Below are 25,048 nucleotides of genomic sequence, written 5' to 3' on the forward strand. Positions count from 1 at the left end.
CATGAAGGAAACCCAGTGCATGAGCCTCACATGAAGGGAAGGTCCTCCGGCAGAAATCTGCTGGGAGAACCATACTAAAAAGGGCGGCAACACAGTTGGAGAGCATGAAGTTGATTATCCAAGGAGTGCTGCAGGCAGTGAGGGAGGTGGGATCATGGCAGGAAACCTCAGACTGTGGTAAACAAAACAGGCCAGAGGAGGCTGAGGGGGCTTGAAACTTTAGTTTCTACAGTGCTGCTCAGGAAAAAACAAATTCCTGGACTTTTCATGATGCTCAAAAAGTGTGTTTTTAAATTAAAGGATGGGAGTTTGTTTGTTCCTGTACCCCACTCCAGAGTAAGAGACAGAAACATTCCTGTTGCTAAGCGTAAATGCCGTACCTGGATTTTTTAAAGTCAAATATTTCACAAAGTCCCTTTTTAAATGATATGCTCAACCACATACTCAACTCTGCTGCTCATCTCACAACTGCATGTTACTTAGACATTTCACACTGTTAAAAGTGCAATAAACAAGCTTTTGAACAACATTAAATTTAATGCAGTGGAGCATTCTTACAAACTTTCATTCAAGAGCATTTTACTTTAAGACTTTGCTTATATTTTGACTTGCTCGATGTAATTCTTCTTCATTTTTTAAAAGTTTTCACTTTCAATAAATTCTCTACAAACATTTGTGTGCATTTTCCTACTGTTAACAGCCTTTTGTGACCGCAAGGTGAAACAGAAATGACAAAGTAGTGTGGACAGTGAAACTTTATGCTTTTAACTAAAATGTATTTTTCTGACATTAGTCTCTTGAGAGCGTGGATGTGCTTGTTTCCCCCGCAGAGCCACCAGTATCGGGTTCCATTAACGTCACTGTGATTCCTAAACCACTCACTCCTTCTTTGCCTATTTACTCTGGAGTTGTGTAAAACAGTCTCCTGCCATTATCCTAGAATTTATGAGAGTTTTTTTTGTTTTTTGAAGATCAACCCCTTAAATTTTGGACATGTCACTTTTTACTGAAATATAAATAAAGGTGTGATTGTGTGTTTTTTCACTATGTCTCTTGTCTTATCTTTCTACCCTCTGGGGATGTCAGTGTCATTTCTGATCAAGAAGAAACTTGCTTGGTTATGTATATTGAATTTCAGGTTAACTGCATATTAGTACAAACAATACAGAAGATAAAGCATCAGAGACTGAAACAATAATGTGCAACTGCTTTTTATAATGCCTGTGGTTTTAATAATGCTAGTTTTTATGTATTTTTTGTATTGAAATGTGCTGCCTCTTGGCCAGGACTCCCTTGGAAAAGATGTTTTTAATCTCAATGGGACTTTCCTGGTTAAATAAAGGTTAAATAAATTTTAAAAAAAAGTACTTTTTTGTGGTAAAAATACAAATTACACCTTTACTATTATTACTATTATGTATTTACTAATATAAATTTTTTTCTCTGCTTGTATTGGAACTTGAGCCTATACCCATCTATTGTCTTAACCCACTATATCCACTTATATTAGATTAGATTAGATGACTTTAATCCCACGATGGGGAGCTTCATTTATCTGTGGCAGCAACAACGACAGTCAGAAATAAAATCAAAAAAGGACATCAAAAACAACATTCATGTTAAATAAATAAATAAATATTAAATAAATACAGCTGTGAAAGTGTAAAAAACATGTGATCCACTGCAAACATGTGATCAACTGCAAAAAAACATGTAAAACATTTTTTTGTTTTTAAATACAAAAATAAGTAAGTAAAAAAGTACACACCAAAACAAACAACTGTTCAGGAACAAAAAAAATTGAAAACAGCAACAACTGCAACAAAAGTAGATGAATAAATGAGTGAAAGAAAAAACACCCCTGGGACCGTGGAGTGTCACTGTAACATGGTGTTGTACAGTCTGATGGCTGTGGGGAGGAATGACCTGCGGTAGCGCTCCTTCTTACACTGTGGGTGCAACAGTCTCGTGCTGAAGGAGCTGGTCAGCGCCTCTACAGTTTGGTGCAGGGGGTGGGAGGGGTTATCCATGATGGATGTTAGCTTAGCCAACATCCTCCTGTCCGCCACCTCCTCGATGGACTCAAGTTTGCAGCCCAGGACAGAGCCGGCCCTCCTAATCATTTTGTAAAGCCTCTTTAAGTCTCTGCCTGCACTGCCCCCCGCCCAGCACACAACTCCTTAAAGGACCACTGAGGCCACCACAGTGTCGTAAAAGGCAAGGCAAGGCAAGGCAAGGCAAGTTTATTTGTATAGCACAATTCGTACACAAAGTAATTCAAGGTGCTTCACAAAACAGAAAAATGCATTAAAATCACAATACATCATAGAAATAATCAACATAAAATTTACTTTAAAAGAAAAGGAAAAAAAAAAAAAAGATTTAAAAAGAAAGGAAGGAAAGAAAGGTGCAGATAGGACCTTTCAGTCATATACACGGCTAAACAGAAATGTTTTAAGTCTAGATTTGAACATGAACACAGAAGAGGCCTGTCTTACGCCTTCAGGGAGGCTGTTCCAGATTTTAGCTGCAGAATATTGAAACGCTGATTCCCCTTGTTTAGTTCTGACTCTGGGAATCAACAGGAGGCCGGCCCCTGAGGTCCTCAGAGTACGAGATGGTTCATATGGCACTAACATGTCAGAGATGTACTTTGGTGCGTGGCCATGGAGAGACTTGTACACAAGCAGAGCTGCTTTGAAGTCTATTCTTTGAGGTACAGGGAGCCAGTGCAAAGACCTGAGCACAGGACTAATGTGATCATACTTCCTGGTTTTGGTCAGGACTCGAGCAGCAGCATTCTGGATGTACTGAAGCTGTTTTACAGCTCGTTTGGACAGGCCAGTGAGCAGGCCGTTACAGTAGTCTAACCTACTGGAGACAAATGCATGGATAAGTATCTCCAGGTCTCGCTTTGAGATTATGTTTTTGATTTTGGCAATGTTTTTCAGGTGGTAAAATGCCGCTGATGTTACTGACTTGATATGGCTGTTAAAGTTCAGGTCAGAGTCCATGATTACCCCTAGATTTCTGACTTGATTTGAGGGTTTAAGAGACAGAGAATGAAGGTAGCTGCTGACAATTTCTCTTTGTTTCTGTGGGCCAAAAACAATAACTTCGGTCTTGTCTGAGTTTAGCTGGAGAAAGTTGTTCTGCATCCACGCGCTGATCTGTTGGAGGCAGTGGTTGAGAGAATCCACCGGCCCATATTCACCTGTTGTCAGTGACACATAGATCTGAGTATCATCTGCATAGTTGTGATAAGATATGTTATTACTGCGTATTAACTGCCCTAGTGGCAGTATGTAGAGGTTGAACAGAAGGGGTCCCAGGATCAATCCCTGGGGCACACCACAATTCAAGCCCATGTAGTCTGAGACACAACTCCCAATTTCAACAAAATATTTCCTGTCTTCTAGATAAGACTTGAGCCAACTTAGGGCAGATCCAGAGATGCCAACCCAGTCTTGGAGTCTGTGCAAAAGGATCCCATGATCAACAGTATCAAAGGCAGCGCTCAGGTCTAGCAGGATTAAGACAGAGACTTTTCCATCATCAGTGTTCAGGCGGATGTCATTGGTTACCTTGATAAGAGCAGTTTCTGTGCTATGATGGGGTCTAAAACCTGACTGGAAAACATCAAACGAATTGTTTAATAAGAGAAAGTCAGTGAGCTGTTGGTAGACAACTTTTTCAAGGACTTTTCCTAAAAATGGCAGATTAGAGATAGGTCTGTAATTATTCAGTACAGTGGGATCAAGACCGCTCTTTTTCAGGAGGGGTTTAATGACTGCAGTTTTTAAGGCCTCTGGAAATATTCCAGATTGAAGAGACATGTTAACTATTTGAGTAATTGATGGCAACACACTGTTCAAGACAGACTTTAGAAATCTAGTGGGTAACACATCAAGGCAGCATGTAGACGAGCTCAGACGGGTGATGGTCTCTTGGACAGTTTGGTCAGTGACAGGTATAAAGTGAGTCAGCTTAGAGTGAGTAGGTGGCCGTTCGATAGTTATATGTGTTGTGGAGTTGATGGCTTTTTTAATGCCCTGAACCTTGTCATTGAAAAATACAGCAAACTCATTACATTTAGGTGTACAAACCAATTCTATTGGTAGCTGGGTTGGAGGGTTAGTTAATCTGTTAACTGTTGTGAACAGGATACGAGAGTTGCTGCTGCAACTTCCAATTATTTCAGAGAAGTACCTTTCCCTTGTTCTGCATAAGATCTGGTTATAAGCGTACAACTCCGCCTTATATATTCCATAATGAACCTGGAGTTTTGACTTGCGCCACTTTCGCTCGGCTCTGCGGCACTGTTGTTTCTGTGCCCTGACTAGATCATCATTCCTCCAGGGAGCTTTTGTGTCTATGTTTTCTCAATTGAACTTTCATAGGGGCAATGGCATCCAGAACATTCAAGATGCTAGAAGTAACAGAATTCAGCATTTCATCAACATTGGCACCAGAGACGTTTTCAGGGTTTATCATTTCTACAAACTGTGCCCTAGTGCTCTCATTTATTTGTCTCCTTTGGACAACTGCAGGGCCAGGCGGTGGTTTGGGAGCAACAGACAGGTCAAAGAATACACAGAAATGATCAGAGAGGGTGACATCAACCACACTGACATTGTAAATAGTAACCCCCCTTGTGATGAGCAGGTCCAGAGTGTGCCCTCTGCTGTGGGTGGGGCAACTCACATGCTGAATTAGACTAAAGGTTTCAAGGACAGCATTGAGCTCTTTTGCATTTCTGTCATTGACATTATCAACATGAACATTAAAATCACCTGTAATGACTAGACCATCAAAGTATGTGCACACAACTGAGAGCATTTCAGTGAAATCATCAATAAAACTTTGGCTGTGCTGAGGAGGTTTGTACATAACTATGCAGAGTAAGGGAGGAGTTTGTTTTAACTCAATCTTAAAGGACACATACTCAAATGATGAAAACACACCAAATGATAGTCTGCGGGTTGCAATATTATCTCTAAACAGTGCAGAAACGCCTCCACCCTTTTTATTTTCTCGTATTTCCGATTCATGTTTGTAGTTGGGGGGAGTTGATTCGACTAGAACTATGTTTCCTGTGTTTTTGTCAAGCCATGTTTCAGTTAAAAACATAAAATCAAGATTAAAAGAAGAAATAAGATTATTGATTAAAAATGATTTGTTGCATAAAGATCTGACATTGAGTGCAGCAAGTTTGAGATTAGTTTCCTTGGGACTGGTCAAAACCTTCTTGCAAGGGATGTGAACTAGATTTCTTTGATTGGACAGTCTAACTGCCCTTTTTTGCATTCCACGTGGTGCAACTACAGGTATAGCACCAGAAGGAAGCTGTTCATCACAGGGCCCCAGTTTGACATAACCTTTCCTAGGACACTGGGGGCCCGTTTCATCCTAGCTCCGGGGAATAGTACGTCTAGAGGCGCGCAGGAGAGGTTGAGTTGAGGGTAGTTTGGGTGATGGACCGGGAGGAGTGGGAGCTGGACGGGATTTGGGTGAACGACGGAGGGGGCGTGTTGGAGGGGGTTTGGATGAAGGCCGTGTTGGAGGGACTTTGGGTGAAGGATGAGGAGGGGGCGCTGGAGGGGTAGGAGAGCTCCTGTGTGGTGTGAGGCTCACAGGTGTTAGGGGAGCCATCTTAATTCCTGACTTAATGAGGCTATCAAAATGGCTAGGTAGGGCCATGGGTGAAAGTGGGGGGGACGAAAAGGAAAGTGAGTCTTCACTGGGAGTAGATGTAGCAGGGGGCGCGCACAGCTGGTCAGATGGTGGAATTTCTGGGGCCAAATCTGGTGGTTGTTGTTGTGGTTCTGCAGCTGGGTCCTTAGCTGGCGGTAGTTGTTGTGGTGCTGGTGCAGGTGAGTCCTTAGATGGAGGTGGTTGCTGTAATGCTGGTGGAGCTGAGTCCTTAGGTGGAGGTGGTTGTGGTGCTGGTGCTGCCGGATCCAAGTCATTGACCGGTGTTGGTGGAGGTAGTTGTTGTTGCCGTTGTGCTGTGGTTCCTGGGACACTGGCTCGGTCCTTCCTTGCTGCCTTTTCAGGGCCTTGGCCTCTATGCCCCAGAGCGTGGAGGAGGTTCTTCACTAACTCTCTTGCTCCACCTCTGTTCAGGTGTGGGCCTCTTCCCATGAAAAGGTCCTTTCGCTTCCAGAATGTATTGAAGTTCTCAATGTAATGCAATCCTCTGGAAGCACACTCTCTGGAGAGCCAATTGTTCAGCTGAAACAGACGGCTGAACTTGAGTGACACCCCATCGATGTTAGGAAGAGGTCCGCTGATGAATGCTTCAACCTCTACTTTGTCAATCTCTTCAAATAACTTGATGAAGTCTTTTTTCAAACGTTCGGACTGTTCTTTTCTGATATCGACAGCACCTACATGGATGATTATTCGTTTAACTCCTTGGTACAAGACTTTAGATAAGAGTCCTGTAATCACTGGAACAGTAGAACTTGGGCAACATAAAGTTTGCATTCTTCTGTGGCTGACTCCACTGATAGCGCCATCTCCAAGCAGCAGCGTATCTCTGACCTTGACGTTTGGCACAGATTTTCTTTCTGCCTGTGCTTTGTTGCCAACATTATGACTCCTTCTCTGTGGTCCAATTTCACTGTGTTCTTCAATATCACATTGTGTTAGGGGTAAAAATCTGTTTGTGAGCTTTATTTCGGATGTTCTGTCATCTTTACGCTTTGGCTTAACACAGAGTTCCTCCGCACAAAGTTTTGGAAAGGACACAACATCACTCAGGTCTATGTCACTGTTATTCTTCTCGTTTGTGGTAAGAGCAGGCTTCTTACCACCCGATGTTACTGGAAGGGTCTTGTGAAGTCCATTTTCAGTTTCCAAAGTAAATATCCGTGTTTGTAGCTCTTTTATTTCTTGTTGGTAGATCCGACAGCGTTCACAGTGGGAGTTTGTTTTTCTTCCTCTTCCGGACATGTCGCTGGCTTGTCAAAAATATTGATTTGTATAGGTAGAAGTCACAAAAAAGGATGACCAGTCTGATATTCCAGGATGTGTGGAAGAAGTAAAATGATTAAAAATGATTAATTAAATGATTAAAAAGCAAATAAAGCAGGAAGCAGCAGGAGCAGGGAAAAAAAGCGTCTGCACTCTTTTGCAGGGGGAGGAGCAAAAGGTCCTGAGCAGCTGTCTGCACACGCCAAATGAAGGCACAGCAGGTGAAGGCGACTCTGGCCCCTCCTGTACAGAGCATCCGTGTTGTTGGACCAGTCCAGTCTGTTGTTCAGGTGAACACCCAGGTATTTAAAAGTGTCCACGACCTCAATGTCTGAACCCTGGATGTTCACCGGTGAGTGTGGTGGTGAGGACCTTCCTAAGTCCAGGACCAGCTCCTTTGTCTTGCTGGTGTTAAGCAGCAGGTGGTTAGCTTCACACCAGCCCACAAAGTCAGTGATACTGTACTCCTGCCCCCCCCGATACACAGCCCACAATGGCACTGTCATCTGAGAACTTCTGCAGATGACAGTGGTGGGAGTTGTAGGTGAAGTCCGATGTGTACAGGGTGAACAGGAATGGGGAGAGCACAGTCCCTTGAGTTGCCCCCGTGCTGCAGACCACCAAATCAGACACACAGGGTCACAGGGTTACCAGAGCCTGTCCTGGCTACTGTTGGGCAAAGGCGGGCTACACCCTGGACAGGTTGCCAGTCTTTCTGAGCTTTATAAACATAAAATTATAAATTATGATTATATATTTTCAAAATATATCCATAGCATTTGCATCTTATGGTGTGACAAAGGTTGCAGACAATTGACATGACCTTTTTTGACACAAGGATATGCAACAATAACCTGCGAGATGGCCTAATGAAAAAGCAAACTTCAGGTGTGATAGTTGCGTAAAACCCCCTCCCAATCCACAAAAACGAATGAGTTCTCACATTGTTACGTAACAAAGGGGGGACAGCCCGTTCCAGGAAGAGTTTGCACTTCCAGCACCACCCCCATGCTAACACGCATACAGTTTCTCTATGGAGCTAGCGGTGATTGGCAAAATGCTTTTATTTTATATCCACAATATGCACAATAATATTTGCAAATGTTTGGATGTTGTTTGTTTTCATGCACAAAACGCAGACACGCTGCAAAGGCCGGCTCTAGGTTGACATCATGAAATGGGCGGCACCCACAAGGAGTGAAAGGTGGAGCCTCAGAGATTCAGTCGTCCTTCTTATGGTGAAAATGAAGTTGTGAAAATAACACATATTTCATAAAAAAATATGTTCTATAGTGTGCCAAAGGTAATATATTACTAGTATCCCATGAAAAAAATGAAAGACAGCATTATGTAGTATTTTTAAAACAAAACAAAGCTAAACAAAACTACATGCGTGAAGAGAACACAAAAACAGACATATTTAAATACAGTAAGTGCAAAAAGCTCCTACAGTTGGAAACTCTTAGATTAACTTAAAAAAATAACTCAAAAAAGTAATTGTACACTATTGCTCATTGACCTCCCAGTGTTTTATAAGTCAAAGCTTTTTATTCTCACTTGTGCCTGATGGTTTCAACTGCTTTAAATGCCTAAAACCTTTAGGATAATTTGGAGAAAAGTGTTTCAGAGCCATATTGATCTTTTTATCAGGTGGTCTTTTATGCTTTATCCTATTATAGAACATTGTGAAAGGCTTTCAAAATTTAAGGAAACATTTTGGAACCATAAGTAGTGCTTTAGTATAATCCTTCATACATTTTATGTACACTCCTTAGTTCTGTCCACAATATCGTTCTTTTCATGCCCTCATTCCATTTTATAATAATACTCTCACTCTCAGAATTACTATCAGCTTATACCTGCCTGTGTCTCATGGTACCCATCATGCTCACTCTCTGGAGTCATGTGGTTACACCTCGTCTTTAATTAAAAGATTACAATCACAATAAAGAATACCATTATTCAGAACATTCTCTATTCGACATTGCTTCAGCTAGGTGCAGCTTCCATGTTAACCCCCTTACATAACCAGTTCTATTTTAATTGTTTCAGACAGAGCAGAATATTTCAGAAGCACTCTGATGAGTCTTAACCAGTCTAAAAATTCAATTTTTCTTTACTCAAAAGCATTAAGGCTAAGGTTCAGGAATATTTCTGGGAATGTAAATACAATATATTTTAATTGTTAGTTTTTAATACAATAAAGTGCCAGGAAGTTTATAATTAGCAGCAAATAGTAGATAAGTTATTACAAAGAATAAAACTAAATTAAAAACAACAAAAACAAAAATAAATAAATAATGCAGTATAAATCAGTGAAAAATGCTTTTTTTATGCCTTTTTTAATGAAATCGCAACATTAATTGATATTTAGATCTGTATTCACAAATGAGGTTGGGAGCCGGTTTAGCTCGTGCTGGTTTGCGGCGCCTTCCGTCCGTGAAACCAGGGTTCGACTCCGGGCTGCTCCCTGTTCCCTTCTCTACTTCTGTGCCGGTCCCAAGCCCAGTTGCTTTGAGAGGGTTGCGTCAGGAAGGGCATCCGGCGTAAAACATTGCCAAGTTTACCATGCGACTCATTCGCTGTGGTGACCCCTGATGGGAAAAGCCAAAAGGGAAACAACATTCACAAATGAGGTTATGCTGGTATATGTTTTTAATTTTACCAGCAGTAATAATACATGTGATGAAAATGTCTTACTTTATTCATAATGCTTTGGAGCCTCAAATGAAAAAGTCCTTCTCCAATGCTATTTAAAATTCTGAGTTTAAAATGTGATCAAACCTGCACTGGTGAATCAAAAACTTTTTGTGTTGATTTTTTTATTTTTTTTATTTGTAAATTTTTTGAAAAAAAAAAGGGAAAGTTCTTGTGTAAACACACAACTTGTTTGTTATACAAAACTTGATTTCCCACAGACTTCCTTGGTTAATCATGCATGTTTCCATCATCATGAAGATAAAAAAAATGAAGGTGTTTAGAAAAAAAAAGAAATAGCACTGTCAAGTAGGAGAAATACAAGCAAAAAATTCAAATACAGCGCAGGAATGTATGTCTTTTTTTAATGGAAAATTCAAATTTTCACAACAAACAAATGGTCTATTATGTGATGGCAGTTGCTTCTGCCAGAAACGTGGGGCATTCAAAGCTGCATTCATTATGTGGATCAGTCGTTCTTGCAGGGCATTTTGTAGTGTAAGGAGCCACTTACAGCTGTTGATGCTGTTTTATGCTTGCTTAAATATATTTTCAGAGAGAGACATACACATGACTTTTTTATGTTTTATGCATTAAAGAGAAATATGTTAAACAATTTTGAGGATTTAAAAGCACTGCAGACAAATCTTTATAAAAATTAAACACATACGTAGTTGGCTTTGTTTGACTTTAGTTTTATTTTCTTGGTTCTTGTCATGTTCTGTTTTCATGCATTGTGTGTTTTCTGTGTCACAGTCACACCAGGTTCAAGTTGTTAATTATGCACAGCGGTCTTGATTTAGGTTAATGATCTTCATTGTATTTAGGTGTCTGGTTTTCTGGTCATTGTTTTTTGTGTCACACTTTTCATTTCACCCTGTGGTTCAGTTTATTTGTGTTAAGTTTGGTTTTTAAAATGGTTAGTAGGGATGGGAATAGAAGCCCCATGAACCTTTCCTATGGGTTCAGGTAATTGTGTCGGAAAAATAAACCAACCATTCAGGGCTTTGAAACCACACAGAACAGCGGCATCTGGTGGCGGACTGGACGTATATCATACGTTTCAACTAAACTCTTTGTAACGCTTCAATGTGGAAATGATAATGAAAAAACGTAAAACAAAACAATGATGTTAATGATGATTAAAAAAACAACACGCGTTAAGTTTTCTGAGAAGTGCTTGACACAGCAAAACACACAACACATGAAGAAAATAAACGCAAAGCAAATAAAAATTAAAAAATTGTAAAACGTTGGTCTTGAACCCAGGATCTCTCAATGCAGACGCTATGAGTATTCCACCAAGCTATCTCTATTACTACAATGACACCTTGCCATCATATATTGCTGAAAGTATTTTTCTCATAAATAACGTTCATAGTGAATTGTCTTATTAGGAGAAATCGATTTGAAACGATCCTGAGCCACAGTACGTTTTTTACCAGGAACTATGGTAAAGTGCAATGAACTGATGCTGATTCCACTACAGGGGAAACAATAGATCTTGTCGGGAAACTTACGGGATTCATTTGTACTATTTACGGAGAATAGTGCGCCCAACTATTCAAACACAAGTGACCTCTGAACCGTGGTTCGACCAAATGAAGCATTTGGTGCTTCATACGTCACCAACCACGTGATCTGCGCTAGTTGACACACGCCCCGAAACATTGTGCCAAACCACTCTGTTTCATTTGATTTGATTTGAAATGGTTTATTTCAAGCAATTAAATAGAAATAATACACAAAAACAATACAATCATCAGTTATACATTCATACAGTAACTAATCAAACTTAGGATAATTAGACATATTAATAAATATTGCTTGGAAGGGAGTAGAAGGAAGCGAACTTATATAATCCCACCCCGTTATACTATAACCATTTTATTACATGATTTATCATTATCCGGTTCCCAGCTTTTATCAGACAGAATTAAGAATCATAAAGTATCAATAAAGCACATGACAAAGATGAATTACTTAATTATTATGTAAAAATAACTATTTCAGAAATCAACATGGCAAATGCAGATCAGTTGCGTCCGCGTTGTAACCCGGAACTGGGTTCATGAAAGTGAAACAAGCGCCGGAGCATCCATGTCAAGCGGGCCACGCCTAATGTTTAGTTTCCTGCTCTTAAGCCAATTATTCTGTATTTTTTTACCTACATCTTGACAGATTTAGCCTCTTAAACCACCAAACCTGGGTATTTTACATAGCAAAATGATTTTCACAAAAATTTCAAAGACAAAAAAAAAAACATTTAAAAATTAAAATAATAGTGGCACGTCCAATATGAATCAATTTCTGTCGAAATGGTTCAAGGTTGTGTGAAGCATTTGATACATTAAAATGAGTGATATCTGTTGGCCAGACTTCAACAATGCATCTGCACCAAACAAAAAAGGCTAGTGGATTGTGAAAGAGGAGTCATGTTTACCTCAGAAACGTCCAAAAAATCTTAAAAAAATGACATTTTATGCGTAGAATATTGAAAAGCGAATACTGTTTCCTTTATCAAGATATGTTTAAAAAATAGATAAATTAGATGTTTTAATAAGAATTGGAACAGTGAAATGATTGTGCAACTAGTAAAAAACTAAAGTTTTAAACATAGGTTTCACATACTTTTATTTAGGAAAAGGATAATCTCAGCACGATTCACTACACACTAATTAAACATTCACTTCTAAACTAAAATGTATCTGTGCAGAATGTGTTTGTAGCCTATATTTATATATAAGAATATTAGGTTTGTAAATCAGTGTTTGATTGCAGACTGAGACTGAGGCTGCACGGTGGCGCAGTGGTTAGAGCCCTTGCCTCACGGCAAGAAGGCCTCCGGTTCAAGTCCCAGCTGGGGGACCTGAAAGAGAACACCAAAGGGGGACCTTTCTGTGTGGAGTTTGCATATTCTCCCTATGCATGTGTGGGTTTTTCTCCGGGGACTCCGGCTTCCTCCCACCATCTAAAAACATGCTTCATTGGTTAATCTAAATTGTCCCTATGTGTGAATGTGAGAGTGCTCGGGTGTGTGATTGTGGACACTCTACCCTGCGACAGACTGGCGACTTTGCCCACAAGTGGCTGGGATAGGCTCCAGCAGCCCCCGTGACCCCAAAAGGGACAAAACGGAAGAAGATGAATGAAATTAATAAATGTTTGATTGCAAATGCCAGTATTAAATGCTCACTCAAACTCACCTTTATCTTAGTCCCTATTCATAAAGCATTGTGACAATAGCACCAATACAAGAAAAGTCTCCTCCTCTCTTAAACTCACAATGTGCTATGCTACTTTGTGTTATGTGTTATGCTACTTTGTAGGAACTGACATATTGATAACCCTGCCCTGATTTCAAAACTGGTACGAATTGTCAGTGCACAATGTAAAGAAGCTTCATTCATATGCAATGTGAACTGAGGACGAGGCCCATTATCAGTAATACTTCCACTTTGAAAGATCAAAAGGAACAACACAAAGTTTGAGTCTGCTCAAGTGCAACATCTCTAGATTTGTTTGTTTAATGAACATTTACAGTTAAATAAAAAAACAAGTACATTTAGAAGTAAAAGTGCAGTTGAAAACTAACGAAGAGAAGAGCGGCATCAGTGTCAGCAGCATCATGGTGCTATATGTATTTCAGCTAGACATGAACTTGGATCTGCTGAAAAAATAAATAATAATAAATAATAAGATATCCTAACAGAGCTTCTTCATTCCTAGAAATCTTTAAAATAACCCTGGAAATTATCAGCATGTTCTTGAATGTTTGTATATCGTCTTTAATATCTTTTCATATCTTTGATAGTTTTAATGAATTCCCCCTTTGTGGGTATGCAAAAAGACTCCAAAAGACAGTTTGGTAATCTACAACACTGGTAATTCACCTCCGATTTACAACTGACAGCTTCCACTCTAATGTGATCACCCTCTGTGCATTGAAATGGTTAAATAAAAACAAGACGTTTTTAATAAGGTAAATTATAAATGACATACCAAGATTTCCTCAAAGGGGAGTCCCAAAGAACATAAAGCACAATATAAGATGTAAAATGAATTACACAAAAAATTAAAGCGCCATCTTACTTTTGGGGAAACTTATGTAATTAGGAAAACAATTACAAATTTTCCATAAAATGGGTTTTAAAACTGCAAAAGTCACCTGAGAAACTGTGGAAAAAGACGAATGAGTGTCCCTAAAGCCAGTGCTACAAAAACAACTGAAAAAATAAGAAGTTTGACTTCTATCATTTCTCAATCTATTGTAAACGCATTCCCAGCTGTCTTTTAATTATAAGGATTTCGTTTTTAGCAAAGAAAAAAAAACAGTTGTTTTCTCAAAGTTTCTGCAGAGTAACAGAACTTGGCTCGGAGTGAGCCACCGCTCATTTCCCATCATCCCTTTATTTACACTCTCCTGCTAGCTTACAGCCCCTTACAAACTCTATACTAATATTAGCTTATCAGATCATCAATCAAATCATGACACGTTAGACTGGCTGGATATTGATGTGTTCTTAGATCAACTACTTGTTCTAGTGAGACAATAAAAGTGACTTCTTTCCCATCAAAATTTTTACATCGATTTTCTGGGCCATTAAAATGTTGAGTCTCGAAATCAAAAACACTGAAATATTTAAGATAGAAAATAAAATTTGGGGGCATAAGAGTTAGCGGTTTGAAAATCAAGAATTTAGAAAAAATTCAGAAAGAAAATTGAAGGGTTTAAAAATTTAGAATCTGATGCAACAGAAAAACATCCATACAGATGCCAGCTCAGATGAGGAAAACTAAGATGTTAATGGATCTTTTTGCCTGCAAGAAGATGCGTCAGAATGGAGCGGAGCAGGGAGTGTGTGCCTTGCTGAATGTAATTTCTAACAACTACAAGCCTTTTCAACCAACAGTATTTTTTTAGTCTAAGCCTGATGTACTACGAGTGAAGTAAAAAAATACTGAGAAAAACAGGTTTAATCTTAATTTTCTTTATAGATGTGTCCCTTAAGAAAATTACAGCAAAAACATGGTAAAACACCAAAAACACCTTTTTGTTGGAGTGGGTCTTTAAAAAAGAGCATATTAATCAATCTAATTTTGCATCACGGACAGGAAATTTTATGTCAATGATTAGAGGTCAGATAAAAGAGAAACAATGTGATCCTGCAACAGTTGATGCTCTTCCTCTAACAATAATGGAAGGTTTGTGAAAGCCTCTCCAATCAATTTCTGTGTGTCTTTTGAACTGGAGCAAGAGACTGACAGGTGAATTAGAGTTGCATCTGTGTCACTGAGGAAAAGTGAACGAAATAGAAAACCTCTTAATGCAGCCGTGGATCTATATTACGACCTTCACCTTTTGTTATAAACGGAAAGAATGAGAGTGAGCGCAAGCTACTGAAATGAGCTCCCTCAGAAGGACCTGGCTTACCCTTACGGTTTGGGAGAAGAACTCATTTATCTAGAAATAGCCCAGAAAGGAGTTGCTTGAGGTGAGGTCAGTTAGGTGGTTTAAACATCTGGTCAGGATGCCTTCCAGATGCTTTGCAGTCAAAGTGGACATGTCCTGTGGGAACAGACCTCAGGGTAAAATCAGAACTTGCTGGAAATATATAGTTTCTTCCTGAGCTTGGGAAAGGCTGTATAACCCATAGCAAATATGGCTGAGATGAGGGAGCGATTAGAAAACTTTGCTCAGAATTTGTCCCTATGACCCAAAATAAGTGTGTGTGTGGGGGGGGTGGGGCTCACAAGTGGCTTAGTGTAACTGAGCAATCACAGCAGTAAATCTCATGTGCCTGTTATACTTTCAGCCTTTTATGTGTTTAACACTCTGCTGATTGAGTTCAATTTGAGGGGGAAAGACACAATGCAGTATCCTCCTCCTATTCGCGGGGTTAGGGACCAGAGACACCCGCGAATATGCAAATACAGAGACCCATCCCGCAATTATTACTAATCAAAAATCCTTCTGAAACATTTCTGATGCAATGTAAAACACTTATTAGAGAACACTGGTAGATTCTTCAACATTTATTCAAACTTCTTCTTTGGTTTTCATCTGGTTCATTTGTCATACATCTGTGAAAATTTCATGTAATGACCACAACTTTGTCAGTCTTTTTCTATCTATATTCACATGCAATACAGACCAAAAGTCTGGACACAAATGAATGAGAAGGTGTGTCCAAACTTTTGGTGTGTACTGTATGACCAATTTTCACCCATGCAATATGTACGTAATGGCTATGTGACATTGCCTTAACCAGGGCCTTTTTGCAGTGAGGAAAGGGTGCTAACCACTGCAACACCACGCTGCCGTTATGCAAGTCATCTTAGAAGCAAATTACCAAATGTAGCATTATAACTTAGGGAAGCATCTATGCTATCTATTGGCAAAAGAATATCTAAAACCAAAGCCTGTCATTATTCTTAGACCTCAGTTTCTGGTCAAAACACACCAATTATTAATCGGTTGTTTTCTCCAAACCTGACCAACATGTGGTTTCTACCACATATTGACTTCAGCTAAGAAAAATCCCTGCATGAAAAGTAACACAGGGTGTAATAAACTACCTTCTAAACTGTTTATTAAAACTTAGCGCAGAAGCAGCAGCAGTGCAGGAAAAACATAAAAAATCAGATATTGCTTCCATCAGAGTTAAGGGAGTAAAGTAGATGCTGCTAATCAAATGCTGCTCCTAATTGAACGTCAGTAGATGGTCAAGGACTCATTTCTGTTTAATGTTTAACTGTTGTGGTTGCAAAGTTAAAATGTTTAAAATGAAAATAATCTCAGTGATCTGGACACATTTTTTATTATTTCCATAAAATTTAGGGGTTCATTGGATTATAGATTAAAAAGAAGCAGAAGATGTGCCAGCTATGGCTTTGAGGTGATAGTTGAAACAAACAACTTTGCTGACTGCGCTACTTTGCAAGCTTTGTTTGGAAATTGTGCAATACTTGCAGTGCTAATTGCTTTTTGAGGTGGACATATTTGACCACTAAGTATAAGGGCAAATCTAAATTTGCTCTTTGAAGCTGCTAAATAGTGTACAGCATAAGGGCCTATCCATAGTCACAATATTTTATATAACAGAATTAGTCATGGACATGGTTGAAATTTAGTAGAAAAAGTAGTAAGGTACATTCATTTCTCTGAATTAGTTTGCATGATCGGCCATAGTAAAAGCATTTTATTTGAAGCTTTGGGTATGAATTGGCTCAGCGGCTCAAACCCATCTCTGGTTTGTCTGCAAAGAGAACCCTCTCAATTATATTGCTGCTCTGTGTAGTACACAGTCATGCATGCTATTGTAGCGTTTGTTGTCCAATACTGTCAAGACTGATGCGTCTTGAGGTACACAAAAGTGTCAAACGCAATAAGATTTAATGGATTTGTGATATGCAGAAATGTAAGGCAAAGCAATTTCATAGATGTTTTTTTCTTTTCTTATAAAAGAAAAAATCATTGAAACATGGAAGGCAAAAAGAATCTGATCTCTCTGGACCTTAACTGCAACCATAAGTTTTAGAGGCCAACTCATGTTTTTACAAAAAGCAGCATGGAATGTTACACAGTGCTGAGAATTTGATATTGACTAAGCAGCAATTGTATCTGCACGCTTATCAAACATATTCCCATATTTAAAATATACCTTTTAAAATAGGCACTGATGTACATATGAATTAATGGTTTTCAAACATAAGTAAATAATTAAAGTTATACTGTATGGGTTTTGCGTCACAAATCCAATATTACTGTCATGGTACCTCCGGAAGTCCTCTCCTCTCCCCTGTGCTTCCTTCACAAATTGGAGCTGTTGGCACTTACCGTATTTTCCGGACTATAAGTCGCACCGGAGTATAAGTCGCACCAGCCCAAAAATGCATTATAAAGTAGAAAAAAACACAGATAAGTCGCACTGGACTATAAGTCGCATTTTAACTTTCACAACCTTATATGACACAATCATAGCAGACTGTTTATCTAATAATTTCACAATAATTCTTTCTCATACTTATTTATTTATTCTTTTCATGAAGCATCATTGGCCAACTAATACTCTGTATTCATCCTGTATTTGTAGAAACAGTTTTCACTTTTATTGTATTTCTGAATCTATGAAATCATTGGAAAATAGAATATTATGTTGTTAGCCTTCAAGATCTTACTGTAAAAAAAAGTTTGCTGATTCTCTGAGTCACTTAACATACTCTTAACACTTAACATACCTTATACATCAAATTGACCCAGGAATATCATCTCTGTTCCTCACAAATGAACATAACAGGAGGGTAAACAATGTATTTATTTCAATTTATTTCTAATATAAGTCGCTGCGGAGTATAAGTCGCACCCCTTGCCAAACTATGAAAAAAAGGGCGACTTATAGTCCGGAAAATACGGTACCTCATCTCCTGTCCTGTACATATGGTGGCCTCATTCCAGTATTCATCGCCAGTTTGTTGCCCTCTATGATGCAGTACCTGGTCAATTGTTATCTCATTTCCTCTAAACTAATGATGTCTCGAAATTATTCTCATCCAAGTTTTCGATCTGCCTACAGAACATCTACTCCTCAAGTCCCGACCTGGGTTCAATCACAAGCTCCACATCTACAAGTCCACCTTACCTGTCTGCACCTCAGGCCAAGCCACGACTCCAGCCAAGCCACGACTCCAGCCATCTCTCTCCCACCATCAAAACTCCATTACTCGTCGTCTCAACAAAATCCCCACTCAATCTCATCACCAAAGAAAGACTCACCTTCATATCCACCCCTCGCTGTCATCTCCGTGAAGACTCCATGGACTCATTGCTACTTCTACAGACTTTAATAAATCCTTGCTCGCCAAGCTCTGTGCGTGTCTTCCTGGGTTCCGTCGTTTGGGTCTGTTAACATCTCAGCCGATCATGGCAAGTACAGTGATCCCTCGCCATAACACGGTTTACTTTTCACGCTTTAGCTACTTCACGGATTTGCATCGTGCATTGTGTTCTGCATTCTGATTGGCTAAAAAGTCATTCCGCTTCTTCTCTACCTGTGCGTCAATAACGTTGCAGTTTAATATGTACACGTACGTAAAACAGCTAGCCAAATTTACATGACGTACCTGCAAATTGTCTTGCTATTTTGAGTTTGTCTAAAACCTATAGAAAAATAACCCGCCAACAACTGCCTATCACTATGCTCTTCTCCCGAACAAACACAGCTGCACCGCGGGCTTCAAAAGAAGAAAACACTGCAGAGCGGAGTCTGGATGCAGCGGCTCAGTCTGAAGAGCAGTGAAATACACCCGGGTCACTATTTGTCTGACTGTACTTTGTATTTTTTTCATAATCATTTTACATTTACTCCTGTTTAATCCAATTACTCGGGTCGCGGTGGGCGGTGCTAATCTCCGCAATTTGAAGCCTTCTGTTCACATTGATGATTACAATTATTATTTGACAGTACAGAGTTATTTGTTGAAAAAAACGTTTCTAAAGTACTTTTATTTGTAAAACAAATGCTTGAGCCTGTAAAATGGTTTGTTCTTTCGTTTCAATGTATAATAGAATATTTAATTGTATAATAATAGTAAAAAAAAAATAAAGCTTTCTACTCCACGGATTTTGCCTATCACGGGTTCTTTTTGGAACGTAACCCCTGCGAAAAACAAAGGTTTACTGTACCTATTAAATTGGAGTGTTATACAGGCAAGTGACAAGTATGTAGGTAAACAAATGATTCAAATAATATTTGTTAAAGAAAAACATGTGATAACGTGAATTTACAAAAAATTAAAACACATCAAACAGTAAACATGTACATCTTTTGATGGCTTGTACCATGACTGCAAAAGAAAAACTAATAAAGTAAAATGCAATATAAAGATGTTTTCAAGATTGTTTAAAGAACTGGCTAAGTGGAAGTCTGCGTTCACATCGCCCTCGGTAACGCAGGGTCATAAGACCACTTAATGAAAAGTCCATGTAAACGCGCATAAATCAAAAATCTTGTGTTTATGCTTTGCTTTGTATATACAAAACAGTCTTCCATTAAATACACGTTGAAAGTTAAACCAGGGTGACGTTTGACCGGTCTTGGCTTTGGTAGTGATGTACGGAAGACGTCCATTTTATTTTACGAAAGTAAATTAAAACAATTATTATTACAAAATTGATCATTGAGGAGAAATTATTGATTGCAGGTTGTGCTCGGACAGAATTTTATGACACCAAGCCTTTCACAGATCGGGCAGAAAAAAACAAAAGCAAGATTTGTAAAAAATGCTCCGCTTCATCATTTTGCTGATCCTCTTCCAACTGTAGGTGCTGGATATGCCTAAATATTGAGTAGCCATAGTCCAGTGTGATCAGCAAATGCAAAAAGCACTGGTCATGTGACGTGTGTTCTTGAGTCCATGTCACATGACTGGTGTGAACATAGCTGAATAGTTTTTATCCAAAACATCTAAAAACCTTCATCTGTGTGGTACCATAGCATATGTTTTGCTGTGAATTGGCCTCTTCCAAAAAAAGAGAAAGCAAAAAAATTAAAAACAACTCACATTAAAACCTCAACAAATCCTTAAACATAACTACATAATTGGTAGACCACTAAAACAAAAAATATTAAAGTGATCTATTTTCAAGATACTAAAGTCAATTTGATAATTGTGGTGTCGATGTAGAAATTACTTTCAAGGGTTCTCTGTATTGACTGCCTTCTTGCCAAGTAACCATTACTAATAACATGCCATTTTAATTATTCATACACTATTGAACATCTATTAGCAACCAAATAAATGTGCAGAGGTTATTTTTTTCATGTCAACTGTGAGTACTAAAAGTGTTCAATTTTGTGAGATCAATTGTATTAATATTAATCTGTCTCAAAACTCACAAAAAGGAAAAAAATAATAAAGGAAGAGCATAGATTTTTGATTTAATTAAAAAAACAACTTAGCCAATTTTAAAAAGAAGTAATTGGTAAATTAATCATAATTAATCTGATCATTAGCATTTTTTTTCTTCAACTTTTCAGCTCTCAATCAGCTTTGTTAATTGAAACTGACAGCCTCTTGAGCTGGAAAGATTTTGTTGTTATTGTTGTCATGAAAACTTTGGAAATTGTGTATATTTTGTATGCACGTCTTTTGTATTAGAGACTAAAATTAGGAATTGTTAAAAAAAGGAGCAAAAAACTACAGAATAGCTAACAAAGGTAGCTCAAGGTTTATTTTTATGGGTAAGTCATGTAAATATCTACCAAAAAGCTGATTTTTGTGCAAAATCACACATATTCAGCCACTCTAACATATGCATGAACACAAACACTCATTAATGAGAAATGCATATTTATGCAGTCCCACACATAATATAGACATTTATACAAATACAGGTCAAACATCTGCCTACATCTATACAAATGCATATTTGTTGGTGCGAGAGTGAACAGGCAAGTGTGCTCAAGAGAGTGTTTTTTCTATAATGTACAATGATGTCAGGGAACGTGAAAGGAAGGTGGAACCCTGAACCGAGAACACTGAAAGCAAATGCAGCAACAATGGCAGGCAAGGCCCCCAGGGATGGGGACTGTTTGGACTTTCCGGTGCCAGTGCCAAACCCGTATCTTTGACACATTGCTTAAATGGTGCTCGAACTGGTGCTTCAAAAATAAAAAAAAGAATAAAAATACACTTTTTTCAGAGACAGACAGAGGGAAGGAGAGCACTTCAGTGTGCCTGAGATGCATTATGTTATTCTTTCGGACAGTCTGCACTGCAGTTCTCACACAAGCTGAATACTAAAGTAAACACGTTTTTTTAAGTCGCTCTTATCTCTTAAATTGCTGAATTAGAATAGTTTGGTGAGAAGTAAAGCCAACATTTTGCCTGGCTTTGCATACGTCATTATGACTGAAGCTCCACGCATTCTCACAACCTCACCTATTCTTGTATGATCCTGCCCACCATTGTTGAAAATGTAAATTGAATTGTCCTAGAATTGCACAACAGAACTGAATAGAAAAATGAGTGCTTGGTCCAAAACAAAACACTGAAATCTGTGTTTTTAAAAGTACCAATAGTACTGTATCTGTACCAATTTGACACAGCGTTTGGATACAAATCCCTAAAGACCGCCAGAACTCCCCTGTATAGAAAAGCAGACCCAAGGACAGTCAGTCCCGGACAACATGAATCCAGCCACCCATGAATAAACCTTTAGCCGGATAAGCTCAATTTGGCTCATATTTTGTCCATGGAAATGTATTATTAGATCAAATTGACTGCAAATGTTTAAATAGAGTTCTTGGTATTTGAACACAAGTTCTTAATTATACCCTTTCATAATTAACCAATAATGAAGTGTTTTATATGTGTTGCCCCCTTTGTCTACCAAGTTGAAAAAAATAAAAATGTTGTTGTTTTTTAAATAAATAAATAAATGCTATTAAAGCATTTTAAGATTCATTTTTATTTATTGGAAAGAAAGTGGTTGCAAAAGTTGTACAACTCTGACCCTTCACAATTCTGTTCGCATTTTTCTCAAGTATTTTGGCTAAATCTTACTGGTTTATATTTACATAATAATTGATATAAATGAATATGTAGTTTTTTAAAACCAGTCTAGGATTAGTTAAATATTTATCATAGAGAAAAGATGATTAATATTGGGCAGAATTCAAATTTTTAGGTAATCTTTTCAGTATGAGATGGAGAACTTCACCAAACTGTCATATTCTTCTTTCTGCCTCAGATCGAAGATAAGTTTTTGTACCAGGTTTCATCATTCAAAAGATAAATGATACTTGCAATTATTACTGATTTGATTGGTGCAGGTAATGTTTGCTATTCCTTACTGGTAAGTAATACTATAAATGACCTGCTTTAGCAAGTGGAATAGACTGAATTGGATGAAAATGTATCAACATTTATCATGGAACTGAAAATAAATTCTAAATTTTGAATAATAGTACCTGATCGTCTGCATAAAAATGATTTTACGGTGAGTGTGTTTTTGTTTCAATTCCATCTATGCCTTAAATTGTCTTTTAGTTGGATCTAGATGCTTAGTAAATATGGCAAGGGTAAGTTAAGAACAATTCTATTGGATGTCTGTTTGTTTGTTCTGATCGATGTATTTGAAATGCCATATAACATTTCGTCCAATCAAGGAATTAATACCTGAAACCAATTTATGCAGAGCAACAAGCAGTAACTTCCAATTGACCTTGTCAAATGCCTTTTCAGTTCCTAAAGATAGATTAGTGGCTTTTAGTGTTTTTAATGGAAGCAAAGTCTATTAAATTAACAAGTCCATTAATATTATGAGTTGAGCGTCTGCCTTTAATAAATCCAGTTTGGTTGGGATGCATTATGTTGAGGAGTAACTTCTTCTAATCTCATTGCAAGTGCTTATCATACAGTATAATTTGTTGGTCTGCATTGATTAGAGAAATGGGACGGTGACTAAAAGGAAGCATCTTTCTGGGTTTTGGAAAAAAAAAATCTGTTTATTGAGTCTAGTGATGTTTGGCTTTCCTTAAAGTCCTACTCCAGTAATTTTTTGAGCTATTTTTAATGTCTTCCCAGGTGTTTATCTTTTATTTTTTATTACGATTATGCCGTTTTTGGCCAAAATCAACATAAAACCTGTCGTTTTCTCATAATAATAATAATAATAATGACAATAATAATAATAATAATGGATTGGATTTTTCTGCGCTTTTCGAGATGCTCAAAGCGCTTACATTGTGTGTCCATTATTCCTTCACACTGGTGATAAGATACTGATGTAGCCACAGCTGCCCTTGGGCAGACCTTGCCAGAGCTTTTGACCTGCTGATTGTAGATTTTAATGTAACAGCTACAAGCTTTTTCCGACTGCATGTCTTCATCAGTTCCCGATTCAACAAATTTTGAATAGAGAAATACCCAGTAATACAATTTTGTTGTTGTTTTTGTTAATTATCTCCTAGAAATTAGACGATAAATGTTTCCTAATATATTGTCTTAAAACCTTTCAGATATCTTTCAGTGTTTTGTTAATTAAAAAAGTTTTTGTACTTGCAATTGCTTGATTTTTCTCAGATTTGTGAGAATGTATTCTCACTGAGCAGCACAAGCTGCCTCTGAAATGTTTATTTACCTTTATGATGCAGATTAAGCTGCTGTGTTTGCTACAAGGCACTTCACGGAGCCCTTAGGGAGCTCAGTTCTCCATCTTTAACACAACCACCTGCTGCTGACTAAGCTCATCTGACTCATGTAACACCTGGAATTATTTCAAGAAAATCTCCACAAGAGCAAGACAGGTATCTAAACTGGACACTTTCTTGACGGTGGAGTCGAGGATTTTGCCAAAGTTGCTGTCAGCAAATGAGGCTGCTAAGGCAATGCTTTGAGAAAAAAAACAAAAAAAAACACTTGGTAGATGGGTGAAGGTAGGGGTGTAATAATCAATTTTAATGATAATTCGATTTATATGATAATTGATAATTGCTAATACGATTCCTTGTCGATGTTGGTTCATTTTAAACGATCTGATTCGATCCAAAATTACTGGCCTAAAAGGGACAGGACATCTTTAGCCAAAACTTCAACCTGTGTGACTTTCAGATAAAACCTGCCTTACAGTGCAGATGAAGTTTATCAGATTCTTTGTATTTCTTGCTAAAAAATTAATTGAAAATAAATATGTATACAAAGAAACAAGTAAACAAGAGTTAATGGCTAATCTATTAACATTTTCTTTGTAGCCCACTGTTGTTTTTCTAAATCAAAATAATACAAACAGAACAATATTTGAACATTCTACTACACTGTATGGTCACGTCTTTACTAAATTCAAAGGCTTTCTACCCGTTGGACTGGAATGACGGCTTTATCATTACACTTAAGAGGACCGCTGTGATGCCACTTGGTCATTTGTATAGTGTAGAAGAAAATGACAGAATGATCAAATTGGATCGTAGGAATATAAATCAATTAATCGATTAATAGTTACAACCCTCTTTGAAGGAGATGTTTGTTCTCCCTATCAAAAATATTAATAAAAATAAATAGACTTGTAATTGTCCCTTAATGGGAAACTTGCCTTGTAAAATAAAGAACCAAATCAGTACTGAATTAAAAAAGAAAAGATCTGTATACATTTAAACAAACATACCAAATAAAAATGAATAGAAATGAAATAAATTCTAAAAAGTATGTTTATAATTCTAATGCATTAGGCTCAAAAATTCTAGAGATTATTGGGAGAAGAGTTCAATTGTAGATTGGAAAGATGGGCACCAGCAGGACAGAAATACCTTCCAAAGTTCTTATTCACACAGTGAGGTTGATTCAATTGAACCACTTGTCAGGATAAAACTTT

Source organism: Oryzias latipes, chromosome 6 (genome assembly GCF_053564925.1).
Source record: "Oryzias latipes strain Hd-rR chromosome 6, Olatipes_Hd-rR_3.1".
Classification (NCBI taxonomy): Eukaryota; Metazoa; Chordata; class Actinopteri; order Beloniformes; family Adrianichthyidae; genus Oryzias; species Oryzias latipes.